Source organism: Agelaius phoeniceus, chromosome 29, assembly GCF_051311805.1.
Source record: "Agelaius phoeniceus isolate bAgePho1 chromosome 29, bAgePho1.hap1, whole genome shotgun sequence".
Lineage (NCBI taxonomy): Eukaryota > Metazoa > Chordata > Aves > Passeriformes > Icteridae > Agelaius > Agelaius phoeniceus.
Genome location: NC_135293.1, coordinates 6,189,702 through 6,203,695, shown reverse-complemented (window position 1 = coordinate 6,203,695; position 13,994 = coordinate 6,189,702).

Below are 13,994 nucleotides of genomic sequence, written 5' to 3'. Positions count from 1 at the left end.
TCCGTAGAGCCCCAGATGCCACCTTTCATCTGATACCCAGACCCTGGGGAGAAGACTTCTTTTCCCTGTGGAAAATGGGGTCAGTTTGGGGCCACTCGCCCTGGCCATCTGCTTCGTTCCCTGTCTGAAATTTGCAAACTTGGCCGATTTTCTCCAAAACTAAAGCTGCTGGCAACGAGGAGCCTGCAGCTCCTTAGGGCCCCAAACATCACCGCTCTGCTGATACCCAGATCATGGGGAAATTACTTCTTTTTCCCATACAAATAGTATCCCTGTGCGGCTGCTTGCCCTGGCAGAAAGTGGGCTGCCGAGCAGGAAATTTGAAAATTCTGCTGGATTTCCATAAAGTAAAGCTGGCAGCAACTAGGACCCTGCAAGTCCGTAGAGCCCCAGATGCCACCTTTCATCTGATACCCAGACCCTGGGGTCAAGACTTCTTTTCCCTGTGGAAAATGGGGTCAGTTTGGGGCCACTCGCCCTGGCCAATACGGTTGTGCCCAGCAAGAAATTTGCAATCTTTGCTGGATTTCTCCAAATCTAAAGCTGCCAGTAAGAAGTACCCTGCAATTCCTTAGGGCCCCAAAGGCCACCTTTCATTGGATTTGCAGACCGTGGGGAAAGGACTTCTTTTTCCCATGGCATATGGCCTCCGTTTGCAGCCACTCACGCTGGCAGAAAGTGGGCAGCCAAGCTAGAGTGATGCAATCTTTGCTGGATTTTTCCAAACCTAAAGCTGGCAGCAACTGGGACCCTGCAAGTCCTTAGAGCCTGAAAGGCCACCTTGAATATATTACTCACACCCTGGGTAAAGGACATTTTTCCCATGGGAGATGGCCTTCAATTGTGCCCACTTGGCTTGGCAGGCAGGGCAGTGCCAAGCGAGAAATTTGCAAACTGTGCTGGATTCTTCCAAAACTAAAGCTGGCAGCAACTAGGACCCTGCAAGTGCTTAGAGCCCCAGATGCCACCTTTCATCTGATACCCAGACCCTGGGCCAATGACTTCATTTTCCCCATGGAAAATGGCCTCCATTTCTGGCCTCTCGCCCTGGCCAATAGGGTGGTGCCCAGCAAGAAATTTGCAATCTTTGCTGGATTTCTCCAAATCTAAAGCTGCCAGTAAGAAGTACCCTGCAAGTCCTTAGAGCCCCAAAGGCCACCTTTCATTTGATTTGCAGACCGTGGGGAAAGGACTTCTTTCTCCCATGGGAAATGGCCTCGGTTTGCAGCCAATCACCCTTGCAGAAAGTGGGCAGCAGAGCTAGAGTGATGCAATCTTTGCTGGATTTTTCCAAACCTAAAGCTGGCGGCAACTCAGACCCTGTAAGTCCTTAGAGCCCCAGAGGCCACCTTTCATCTGATACCCAGACCCTGGGCCAATGACTTCATTTTCCCCGTGGAAAATGGCCTCCATTTGTGGCCACTTGGCCTGGCAGGCAGGGCAGTGCCAAGCGAGAAATTTGCAAACTGTGCTGGATTTCCCTAAATTAAAGCTGGCAGCAACTAGGACCCTGCAAGTCCTTAGAGCCCCAGATGCCACCTTTCATCTGATACCCAGACCCTGGGCCAATGACTTCATTTTCCCCATGGAAAATGGCCTCCATTTCTGGCCTCTCGCCCTGGCCAATAGGGTGGTGCCCACCAAGAAATTTGCAACCTTTGCTGGATTTCTCCAAATCTAAAGCTGCCAGTAAGAAGTACCCTGCATGTCCTTAGAGCCCCAAAGGCCACCTTTCATTGGATTTGCAGACCGTGGGGAAAGGACTTCTTTTTCCCATGGAAAATGGCCTCGGTTTGCAGCCAATCACCCTTGCAGAAAGTGGGCAGCCGAGCTAGAGTGATGCAATCTTTGCTGGATTTTTCCAAACCTAAAGCTGGCGGCAACTCAGACCCTGTAAGTCCTTAGAGCCCCAGAGGCCACCTTTCATCTGATACCCAGACCCTGGGTAAAGGACATTTTTCCCATGGAAAATGGCCTTCCTTTGTGGCCACTTGGCCTGGCAGGCAGGGCAGTGCCAAGCAAGAAATTTGCAAACTGTGCTGGATTTCCCTAAATTAAAGCTGGCAGCAACTAGGACCCTGCAAGTCCTTAGAGCCCCAGATGCCACCTTTCATCTGATACCCAGACCCTGGGGACATGACTTCTTTTCCCCATGGAACATGGGGTCAGTTTGGGGCCACTCGCCCTGGCCATCTGCTTCGTTCCCTGTCTGAAATTTGCAAATTTGGCTGATTTTCTCCAAAACTAAAGCTGCTGGCAACGAGGAGCCTGCAGCTCCTTAGGGCCCCAAACATCACCGCTCTGCTGATACCCCGATCATGGGGAAATTACTTCTTTTTCCCATACAAATAGTATCCCTGTGCGGCCACTTGCCCTGGCAGAAAGTGGGGTGCCGAGCAGGAAATTTGAAAATTCTCCTGGATTTCCATAAAAGTAAAGCTGGCAGCAACTAGGACCCTGCAAGTCCGTAGAGCCCCAGATGCCACCTTTCATCTGATACCCAGACCCTGGGCCAATGACTTCATTTTCCCCATGGAAAATGGCCTCCATTTGTGGCCTCTCGTCCTGGCCAATAGGGTGGTGCCCAGCAAGAAATTTGCAACCTTTGCTGGATTTTTCCAAACCTAAAGCTGGCGGCAACTCAGACCCTCTAAGTCCTTAGAGCCCCAGATGCCACCTTTCATCTGATACCCAGACCCTGGGGTCAAGACTTCTTTTCCCTGTGGAAAATGGGGTCAGTTTGGGGCCACTCGCCCTGGCCAATACGGTTGTGCCCAGCAAGAAATTTGCAATCTTTGCTGGATTTCTCCAAATCTAAAGCTGCCAGTAAGAAGTACCCTGCATGTCCTTAGAGCCCCAAAGGCCACATTTCATTGGATTGGCAGACCGTGGGGAACAGACTTCTTTTTCCCATGGCATATGGCCTCCATTTGCAGCCACTCACGCTGGCAGAAAGTGGGCAGCCAAGCTAGAGTGATGCAATCTTTGCTGGATTTTTTCCAAACCTAAAGCTGGCAGCAACTGGGACCCTGTAAGTCCTTAGAGCCTAAAAGGCCACCTTGAATATATTACTGCGACCCTGGGTAAAGGACATTTTTCCCATGGGAAATGGCCTTCATTTGTGGCCACTTGGCCTGGCAGGCAGGGCAGTGCTAAGCGAGAAATTTGCAAACTGTGCTGGATTCTTCCAAAACTAAAGCTGGCAGCAACTAGGACCCTGCAAGTGCTTAGAGCCCCAGATGCCACCTTTCATCTGATACCCAGACCCTGGGCCAATGACTTCATTTTCCCCATGGAAAATGGCCTCCATTTGTGGCCTCTCGCCCTGGCCAATAGGGTGGTGCCCAGCAAGAAATTTGCAACCTTTGCTGGATTTCTCCAAATCTAAAGCTACCAGTAAGAAGTACCCTGCAAGTCCTTAGAGCCCCAAAGGCCACCTTTCATTGGATTTGCAGACCGTGGGGAAAGGACTTCTTTTTCCCATGGGAAATGGCCTCGGTTTGCAGCCAATCACCCTTGCAGAAAGTGGGCAGCAGAGCTAGAGTGATGCAATCTTTGCTGGATTTTTCCAAACCTAAAGCTGGCGGCAACTCAGACCCTGTAAGTCCTTAGAGCCCCAGATGCCACCTTTCATCTGATACCCAGACCCTGGGGACATGACTTCTTTTCCCCATGGAACATGGGGTCAGTTTGGGGCCACTCGCCCTGGCCATCTGCTTCGTTCCCTGTCTGAAATTTGCAAACTTGGCTGATTTTCTCCAAAACTAAAGCTGCTGGCAACGAGGAGCCTGCAGCTCCTTAGGGCCCCAAACATCACCGCTCTGCTGATACCCAAATCATGGGGAAATTACTTCTTTTTCCCATACAAATAGTATCCCTGTGTGGCCGCTTGCCCTGGCAGAAAGTGGGGTGCCAAGCAGGAAATTTGAAAATTCTGCTGGATTTCCGTAAAGTAAAGCTGGCAGCAACTAGGACCCTGCAAGTCCGTAGAGCCCCAGATGCCACCTTTCATCTGATACCCAGACCCTGGGGAGAAGACTTCTTTTCCCTGTGGAAAATGGGGTCAGTTTGGGGCCACTCGCCCTGGCCATCTGCTTCGTTCCCTGTCTGAAATTTGCAAACTTGGCCGATTTTCTCCAAAACTAAAGCTGCTGGCAACGAGGAGCCTGCAGCTCCTTAGGGCCCCAAACATCACCGCTCTGCTGATACCCAGATCATGGGGAAATTACTTCTTTTTCCCATACAAATAGTATCCCTGTGCGGCTGCTTGCCCTGGCAGAAAGTGGGCTGCCGAGCAGGAAATTTGAAAATTCTGCTGGATTTCCATAAAGTAAAGCTGGCAGCAACTAGGACCCTGCAAGTCCGTAGAGCCCCAGATGCCACCTTTCATCTGATACCCAGACCCTGGGGTCAAGACTTCTTTTCCCTGTGGAAAATGGGGTCAGTTTGGGGCCACTCGCCCTGGCCAATACGGTTGTGCCCAGCAAGAAATTTGCAATCTTTGCTGGATTTCTCCAAATCTAAAGCTGCCAGTAAGAAGTACCCTGCAATTCCTTAGGGCCCCAAAGGCCACCTTTCATTGGATTTGCAGACCGTGGGGAAAGGACTTCTTTTTCCCATGGCATATGGCCTCCGTTTGCAGCCACTCACGCTGGCAGAAAGTGGGCAGCCAAGCTAGAGTGATGCAATCTTTGCTGGATTTTTCCAAACCTAAAGCTGGCAGCAACTGGGACCCTGCAAGTCCTTAGAGCCTGAAAGGCCACCTTGAATATATTACTCACACCCTGGGTAAAGGACATTTTTCCCATGGGAGATGGCCTTCAATTGTGCCCACTTGGCTTGGCAGGCAGGGCAGTGCAGAGCGAGAAATTTGCAAACTGTGCTGGATTCTTCCAAAACTAAAGCTGGCAGCAACTAGGACCCTGCAAGTGCTTAGAGCCCCAGATGCCACCTTTCATCTGATACCCAGACCCTGGGCCAATGACTTCATTTTCCCCATGGAAAATGGCCTCCATTTCTGGCCTCTCGCCCTGGCCAATAGGGTGGTGCCCACCAAGAAATTTGCAATCTTTGCTGGATTTCTCCAAATCTAAAGCTGCCAGTAAGAAGTACCCTGCAAGTCCTTAGAGCCCCAAAGGCCACCTTTCATTTGATTTGCAGACCGTGGGGAAAGGACTTCTTTCTCCCATGGGAAATGGCCTCGGTTTGCAGCCAATCACCCTTGCAGAAAGTGGGCAGCAGAGCTAGAGTGATGCAATCTTTGCTGGATTTTTCCAAACCTAAAGCTGGCGGCAACTCAGACCCTGTAAGTCCTTAGAGCCCCAGAGGCCACCTTTCATCTGATACCCAGACCCTGGGCCAATGACTTCATTTTCCCCGTGGAAAATGGCCTCCATTTGTGGCCACTTGGCCTGGCAGGCAGGGCAGTGCCAAGCGAGAAATTTGCAAACTGTGCTGGATTTCCCTAAATTAAAGCTGGCAGCAACTAGGACCCTGCAAGTCCGTAGAGCCCCAGATGCCACCTTTCATCTGATACCCAGACCCTGGGGAGAAGACTTCTTTTCCCTGTGGAAAATGGGGTCAGTTTGGGGCCACTCGCCCTGGCCATCTGCTTCGTTCCCTGTCTGAAATTTGCAAACTTGGCCGATTTTCTCCAAAACTAAAGCTGCTGGCAACGAGGAGCCTGCAGCTCCTTAGGGCCCCAAACATCACCGCTCTGCTGATACCCAGATCATGGGGAAATTACTTCTTTTTCCCATACAAATAGTATCCCTGTGCGGCCGCTTGCCCTGGCAGAAAGTGGGGTGCCGAGCAGGAAATTTGAAAATTCTGCTGGATTTCCATAAAGTAAAGCTGGCAGCAACTAGGACCCTGCAAGTCCGTAGAGCCCCAGATGCCACCTTTCATCTGATACCCAGACCCTGGGACAATGACTTCATTTTCCCCGTGGAAAATGGCCTCCATTTGTGGCGACTTGGCCTGGCAGGCAGGGCAGTGCCAAGCGAGAAATTTGCAAACTGTGCTGGATTTCCCTAAATTAAAGCTGGCAGCAACTAGGACCCTGCAAGTCCTTAGAGCCCCAGATGCCACCTTTCATCTGATACCCAGACCCTGGGGACATGACTTCTTTTCCCCATGGAACATGGGGTCAGTTTGGGGCCACTCGCCCTGGCCATCTGCTTCGTTCCCTGTCTGAAATTTGCAAACTTGGCTGATTTTCTCCAAAACTAAAGCTGCTGGCAACGAGGAGCCTGCAGCTCCTTAGGGCCCCAAACATAACCGCTCTGCTGATACCCAAATCATGGGGAAATTACTTCTTTTTCCCATACAAATAGTATCCCTGTGCGGCCGCTTGCCCTGGCAGAAAGTGGGGTGCCAAGCAGGAAATTTGAAAATTCTGCTGGATTTCCGTAAAGTAAAGCTGGCAGCAACTAGGACCCTGCAAGTCCGTAGAGCCCCAGATGCCACCTTTCATCTGATACCCAGACCCTGGGGAGAAGACTTCTTTTCCCTGTGGAAAATGGGGTCAGTTTGGGGCCACTCGCCCTGGCCATCTGCTTCGTTCCCTGTCTGAAATTTGCAAACTTGGCCGATTTTCTCCAAAACTAAAGCTGCTGGCAACGAGGAGCCTGCAGCTCCTTAGGGCCCCAAACATCACCGCTCTGCTGATACCCAGATCATGGGGAAATTACTTCTTTTTCCCATACAAATAGTATCCCTGTGCGGCCGCTTGCCCTGGCAGAAAGTGGGGTGCCGAGCAGGAAATTTGAAAATTCTGCTGGATTTCCATAAAGTAAAGCTGGCAGCAACTAGGACCCTGCAAGTCCTTAGAGCCCCAGATGCCACCTTTCATCTGATACCCAGACCCTGGGGAGAAGACTTCTTTTCCCTGTGGAAAATGGGGTCAGTTTGGGGCCACTCGCCCTGGCCATCTGCTTCGTTCCCTGTCTGAAATTTGCAAACTTGGCCGATTTTCTCCAAAACTAAAGCTGCTGGCAACGAGGAGCCTGCAGCTCCTTAGGGCCCCAAACATCACCGCTCTGCTGATACCCAGATCATGGGGAAATTACTTCTTTTTCCCATACAAATAGTGTCCCTGTGCGGCTGCTTGCCCTGGCAGAAAGTGGGCTGCCGAGCAGGAAATTTGAAAATTCTGCTGGATTTCCATAAAGTAAAGCTGGCAGCAACTAGGACCCTGCAAGTCCGTAGAGCCCCAGATGCCACCTTTCATCTGATACCCAGACCCTGGGGTCAAGACTTCTTTTCCCTGTGGAAAATGGGGTCAGTTTGGGGCCACTCGCCCTGGCCAATACGGTTGTGCCCAGCAAGAAATTTGCAATCTTTGCTGGATTTCTCCAAATCTTAAGCTGCCAGTAAGAAGTACCCTGCAATTCCTTAGGGCCCCAAAGGCCACCTTTCATTGGATTTGCAGACCGTGGGGAAAGGACTTCTTTTTCCCATGGCATATGGCCTCCGTTTGCAGCCACTCACGCTGGCAGAAAGTGGGCAGCCAAGCTAGAGTGATGCAATCTTTGCTGGATTTTTCCAAACCTAAAGCTGGCAGCAGCTGGGACCCTGCAAGTCCTTAGAGCCTGAAAGGCCACCTTGAATATATTACTCACACCCTGGGTAAAGGACATTTTTCCCATGGGAGATGGCCTTCAATTGTGCCCACTTGGCCTGGCAGGCAGGGCAGTGCCAAGCGAGAAATTTGCAAACTGTGCTGGATTCTTCCAAAACTAAAGCTGGCAGCAACTAGGACCCTGCAAGTGCTTAGAGCCCCAGATGCCACTTTTCATCTGATACCCAGACCCTGGGCCAATGACTTCATTTTCCCCATGGAAAATGGCCTCCATTTCTGGCCTCTCGCCCTGGCCAATAGGGTGGTGCCCAGCAAGAAATTTGCAATCTTTGCTGGATTTCTCCAAATCTAAAGCTGCCAGTAAGAAGTACCCTGCAAGTCCTTAGAGCCCCAAAGGCCACCTTTCATTTGATTTGCAGACCGTGGGGAAAGGACTTCTTTCTCCCATGGGAAATGGCCTCGGTTTGCAGCCAATCACCCTTGCAGAAAGTGGGCAGCAGAGCTAGAGTGATGCAATCTTTGCTGGATTTTTCCAAACCTAAAGCTGGCGGCAACTCAGACCCTGTAAGTCCTTAGAGCCCCAGATGCCACCTTTCATCTGATACCCAGACCCTGGGGACATGACTTCTTTTCCCCATGGAACATGGGGTCAGTTTGGGGCCACTCGCCCTGGCCATCTGCTTCGTTCCCTGTCTGAAATTTGCAAACTTGGCTGATTTTCTCCAAAACTAAAGCTGCTGGCAACGAGGAGCCTGCAGCTCCTTAGGGCCCCAAACATAACCGCTCTGCTGATACCCAAATCATGGGGAAATTACTTCTTTTTCCCATACAAATAGTATCCCTGTGTGGCCGCTTGCCCTGGCAGAAAGTGGGGTGCCAAGCAGGAAATTTGAAAATTCTGCTGGATTTCCGTAAAGTAAAGCTGGCAGCAACTAGGACCCTGCAAGTCCGTAGAGCCCCAGATGCCACCTTTCATCTGATACCCAGACCCTGGGGAGAAGACTTCTTTTCCCTGTGGAAAATGGGGTCAGTTTGGGGCCACTCGCCCTGGCCATCTGCTTCGTTCCCTGTCTGAAATTTGCAAACTTGGCCGATTTTCTCCAAAACTAAAGCTGCTGGCAACGAGGAGCCTGCAGCTCCTTAGGGCCCCAAACATCACCGCTCTGCTGATACCCAGATCATGGGGAAATTACTTCTTTTTCCCATACAAATAGTATCCCTGTGCGGCTGCTTGCCCTGGCAGAAAGTGGGCTGCCGAGCAGGAAATTTGAAAATTCTGCTGGATTTCCATAAAGTAAAGCTGGCAGCAACTAGGACCCTGCAAGTCCGTAGAGCCCCAGATGCCACCTTTCATCTGATACCCAGACCCTGGGACAATGACTTCATTTTCCCCGTGGAAAATGGCCTCCATTTGTGGCCACTTGGCCTGGCAGGCAGGGCAGTGCCAAGCGAGAAATTTGCAAACTGTGCTGGATTTCCCTAAATTAAAGCTGGCAGCAACTAGGACCCTGCAAGTCCGTAGAGCCCCAGATGCCACCTTTCATCTGATACCCAGACCCTGGGGAGAAGACTTCTTATCCCTGTGGAAAATGGGGTCAGTTTGGGGCCACTCGCCCTGGCCATCTGCTTCGTTCCCTGTCTGAAATTTGCAAACTTGGCCGATTTTCTCCAAAACTAAAGCTGCTGGCAACGAGGAGCCTGCAGCTCCTTAGGGCCCCAAACATAACCGCTCTGCTGATACCCAAATCATGGGGAAATTACTTCTTTTTCCCATACAAATAGTATCCCTGTGTGGCCGCTTGCCCTGGCAGAAAGTGGGGTGCCAAGCAGGAAATTTGAAAATTCTGCTGGATTTCCGTAAAGTAAAGCTGGCAGCAACTAGGACCCTGCAAGTCCGTAGAGCCCCAGATGCCACCTTTCATCTGATACCCAGACCCTGGGGAGAAGACTTCTTTTCCCTGTGGAAAATGGGGTCAGTTTGGGGCCACTCGCCCTGGCCATCTGCTTCGTTCCCTGTCTGAAATTTGCAAACTTGGCCGATTTTCTCCAAAACTAAAGCTGCTGGCAACGAGGAGCCTGCAGCTCCTTAGGGCCCCAAACATCACCGCTCTGCTGATACCCAGATCATGGGGAAATTACTTCTTTTTCCCATACAAATAGTATCCCTGTGCGGCTGCTTGCCCTGGCAGAAAGTGGGCTGCCGAGCAGGAAATTTGAAAATTCTGCTGGATTTCCATAAAGTAAAGCTGGCAGCAACTAGGACCCTGCAAGTCCGTAGAGCCCCAGATGCCACCTTTCATCTGATACCCAGACCCTGGGGTCAAGACTTCTTTTCCCTGTGGAAAATGGGGTCAGTTTGGGGCCACTCGCCCTGGCCAATACGGTTGTGCCCAGCAAGAAATTTGCAATCTTTGCTGGATTTCTCCAAATCTAAAGCTGCCAGTAAGAAGTACCCTGCAATTCCTTAGGGCCCCAAAGGCCACCTTTCATTGGATTTGCAGACCGTGGGGAAAGGACTTCTTTTTCCCATGGCATATGGCCTCCGTTTGCAGCCACTCACGCTGGCAGAAAGTGGGCAGCCAAGCTAGAGTGATGCAATCTTTGCTGGATTTTTCCAAACCTAAAGCTGGCAGCAACTGGGACCCTGCAAGTCCTTAGAGCCTGAAAGGCCACCTTGAATATATTACTCACACCCTGGGTAAAGGACATTTTTCCCATGGGAGATGGCCTTCAATTGTGCCCACTTGGCCTGGCAGGCAGGGCAGTGCAGAGCGAGAAATTTGCAAACTGTGCTGGATTCTTCCAAAACTAAAGCTGGCAGCAACTAGGACCCTGCAAGTGCTTAGAGCCCCAGATGCCACCTTTCATCTGATACCCAGACCCTGGGCCAATGACTTCATTTTCCCCATGGAAAATGGCCTCCATTTCTGGCCTCTCGCCCTGGCCAATAGGGTGGTGCCCAGCAAGAAATTTGCAACCTTTGCTGGATTTCTCCAAATCTAAAGCTGCCAGTAAGAAGTACCCTGCATGTCCTTAGAGCCCCAAAGGCCACATTACATTGGATTGGCAGACCGTGGGGAACGGACTTCTTTTTCCCATGGCATATGGCCTCCATTTGCAGCCACTCACGCTGGCAGAAAGTGGGCAGCCAAGCTAGAGTGATGCAATCTTTGCTGGATTTTTCCAAACCTAAAGCTGGCGGCAACTCGGACCCTGTAAGTCCTTAGAGCCCCAGAGGCCACCTTTCATCTGATACCCAGACCCTGGGTAAAGGACATTTTTCCCATGGAAAATGGCCTTCCTTTGTGGCCACTTGGCCTGGCAGGCAGGGCAGTGCCAAGCGAGAAATTTGCAAACTGTGCTGGATTTCCCTAAAAGTAAAGCTGGCAGCAACTAGGACCCTGCAAGTGCTTAGAGCCCCAGATGCCACCTTTCATCTGATACCCAGACCCTGGGGAGAAGACTTCTTTTCCCTGTGGAAAATGGGGTCAGTTTGGGGCCACTCGCCCTGGCCATCTGCTTCGTTCCCTGTCTGAAATTTGCAAACTTGGCCGATTTTCTCCAAAACTAAAGCTGCTGGCAACGAGGAGCCTGCAGCTCCTTAGGGCCCCAAACATCACCGCTCTGCTGATACCCAGATCATGGGGAAATTACTTCTTTTTCCCATACAAATAGTATCCCTGTGCGGCCGCTTGCCCTGGCAGAAAGAGGGGTGCCGAGCAGGAAATTTGAAAATTCTGCTGGATTTCCATAAAGTAAAGCTGGCAGCAACTAGGACCCTGCAAGTCCGTAGAGCCCCAGATGCCACCTTTCATCTGATACCCAGACCCTGGGGTCAAGACTTCTTTTCCCTGTGGAAAATGGGGTCAGTTTGGGGCCACTCGCCCTGGCCAATACGGTTGTGCCCAGCAAGAAATTTGCAATCTTTGCTGGATTTCTCCAAATCTAAAGCTGCCAGTAAGAAGTACCCTGCAATTCCTTAGGGCCCCAAAGGCCACCTTTCATTGGATTTGCAGACCGTGGGGAAAGGACTTCTTTTTCCCATGGCATATGGCCTCCGTTTGCAGCCACTCACGCTGGCAGAAAGTGGGCAGCCAAGCTAGAGTGATGCAATCTTTGCTGGATTTTTCCAAACCTAAAGCTGGCAGCAACTGGGACCCTGCAAGTCCTTAGAGCCTGAAAGGCCACCTTGAATATATTACTCACACCCTGGGTAAAGGACATTTTTCCCATGGGAGATGGCCTTCAATTGTGCCCACTTGGCCTGGCAGGCAGGGCAGTGCCAAGCGAGAAATTTGCAAACTGTGCTGGATTCTTCCAAAACTAAAGCTGGCAGCAACTAGGACCCTGCAAGTGCTTAGAGCCCCAGATGCCACTTTTCATCTGATACCCAGACGCTGGGCCAATGACTTCATTTTCCCCATGGAAAATGGCCTCCATTTCTGGCCTCTCGCCCTGGCCAATAGGGTGGTGCCCAGCAAGAAATTTGCAATCTTTGCTGGATTTCTCCAAATCTAAAGCTGCCAGTAAGAAGTACCCTGCAAGTCCTTAGAGCCCCAAAGGCCACCTTTCATTTGATTTGCAGACCGTGGGGAAAGGACTTCTTTCTCCCATGGGAAATGGCCTCGGTTTGCAGCCAATCACCCTTGCAGAAAGTGGGCAGCAGAGCTAGAGTGATGCAATCTTTGCTGGATTTTTCCAAACCTAAAGCTGGCGGCAACTCAGACCCTGTAAGTCCTTAGAGCCCCAGATGCCACCTTTCATCTGATACCCAGACCCTGGGCCAATGACTTCTTTTCCCCGTGGAAAATGGCCTCCATTTGTGGCCACTTGGCCTGGCAGGCAGGGCAGTGCCAAGCGAGAAATTTGCAAACTGTGCTGGATTTCCCTAAATTAAAGCTGGCAGCAACTAGGACCCTGCAAGTCCGTAGAGCCCCAGATGCCACCTTTCATCTGATACCCAGACCCTGGGGAGAAGACTTCTTTTCCCTGTGGAAAATGGGGTCAGTTTGGGGCCACTCGCCCTGGCCATCTGCTTCGTTCCCTGTCTGAAATTTGCAAACTTGGCCGATTTTCTCCAAAACTAAAGCTGCTGGCAACGAGGAGCCTGCAGCTCCTTAGGGCCCCAAACATCACCGCTCTGCTGATACCCAGATCATGGGGAAATTACTTCTTTTTCCCATACAAATAGTATCCCTGTGCGGCCGCTTGCCCTGGCAGAAAGTGGGGTGCCGAGCAGGAAATTTGAAAATTCTGCTGGATTTCCATAAAGTAAAGCTGGCAGCAACTAGGACCCTGCAAGTCCGTAGAGCCCCAGATGCCACCTTTCATCTGATACCCAGACCCTGGGCCAATGACTTCATTTTCCCCGTGGAAAATGGCCTCCATTTGTGGCGACTTGGCCTGGCAGGCAGGGCAGTGCCAAGCGAGAAATTTGCAAACTGTGCTGGATTTCCCTAAATTAAAGCTGGCAGCAACTAGGACCCTGCAAGTCCTTAGAGCCCCAGATGCCACCTTTCATCTGATACCCAGACCCTGGGGACATGACTTCTTTTCCCCATGGAACATGGGGTCAGTTTGGGGCCACTCGCCCTGGCCATCTGCTTCGTTCCCTGTCTGAAATTTACAAATTTGGCTGATTTTCTCCAAAACTAAAGCTGCTGGCAACGAGGAGCCTGCAGCTCCTTAGGGCCCCAAACATAACCGCTCTGCTGATACCCAAATCATGGGGAAATTACTTCTTTTTCCCATACAAATAGTATCCCTGTGCGGCCGCTTGCCCTGGCAAAAAGTGGGGTGCCGAGCAGGAAATTTGAAAATTCTCCTGGATTTCCATAAAAGTAAAGCTGGCAGCAACTCGGTCCCTGTAAGTCCTTAGAGCCCCAGATGCCACCTTTCATCTGATACCCAGACCCTGGGCCAATGACTTCATTTTCCCCGTGGAAAATGGCCTCCATTTGTGGCCACTTGGCCTGGCAGGCAGGGCAGTGCCAAGCGAGAAATTTGCAAACTGTGCTGGATTTCCCTAAATTAAAGCTGGCAGCAACTAGGACCCTGCAAGTCCTTAGAGCCCCAGATGCCACCTTTCATCTGATACCCAGACCCTGGGCCAATGACTTCATTTTCCCCATGGAAAATGGCCTCCATTTGTGGCCTCTCGCCCTGGCCAATAGGGTGGTGCCCACCAAGAAATTTGCAACCTTTGCTGGATTTCTCCAAATCTAAAGCTGCCAGTAAGAAGTACCCTGCATGTCCTTAGAGCCCCAAAGGCCACATTTCATTGGATTGGCAGACCGTGGGGAACGGACTTCTTTTTCCCATGGCATATGGCCTCCATTTGCAGCCACTCACGCTGGCAGAAAGTGGGCAGCCAAGCTAGAGTGATGCAATCTTTGCTGGATTTTTCCAAACC